Raw genomic sequence first — 813 nt, 5'->3', positions numbered from 1 at the left:
TCTGCTCTTTTTTATTTATTTTTTCTAAAGCTAAGGACCCAGAATCAGCAGTTCTATAATGGCGCTGAAATAGAGGGGGATGAGGGATGGCTAGAATGGGTGATCTGCGCAAAACACTTTATAGACATGTTTTTTACATATCTGAGACCTATAATATATGCCTACAAATAGTAGAATAGGAGACATTTAAAATATAACCACTGCATTCGAGCAATCAGCAGTGCATGATATAAACAGTCTGGGAACTAGCTGACTGTTGCTTTAGATTCAAGATTCAAGGCTTTTATTGTCATTCGTACATAGCTACAGTGTAGTTAAGTTATGTCGATGAAACTCTTAGGTCTCAGGCTCCTCCAACAGTGCAACACAATAAAACAGATAAAATAGTGCAGTTATATACAATGAAATAGAAGTATCTGTAACTTTGTATTAGTAAGTACAAACAATAACATAAAAGGAGGAAGTAAAGTTTATTTTGCCATTGTTTATGAGCGAGCATTCTGGTGCACTTTCTAAAAATAAATAAAAGCTTTACTGCCAGGAAGATTGCATATGAAACGAAGAAAAACTAGTTCACTGATCAAGCAAGAGAACTGGTGTTTCTCCTGGTTTGGTTTTTAGATATAAAACAGCTAGGTGTGTATTGTTCTTGTTCTATTGGATGTTTAATGATTGTTTAATAATGTTTTTACACATTCCTGTTTAGACTTATGAAACAACATTTAACATTTCTCATGCTAAATTGATCATTTACTACTAATATATTGGAAACTTTGGACATTTACTCATCCTAGTTGATTTTGAGTCATAACA

This window comes from Notothenia rossii, assembly GCF_949606895.1.
Source record: "Notothenia rossii genome assembly, chromosome: 4".
Classification (NCBI taxonomy): Eukaryota; Metazoa; Chordata; class Actinopteri; order Perciformes; family Nototheniidae; genus Notothenia; species Notothenia rossii.
The sequence above is the reverse complement of the archived record's forward strand: the minus strand, read 5'-3'. Positions refer to the sequence as shown.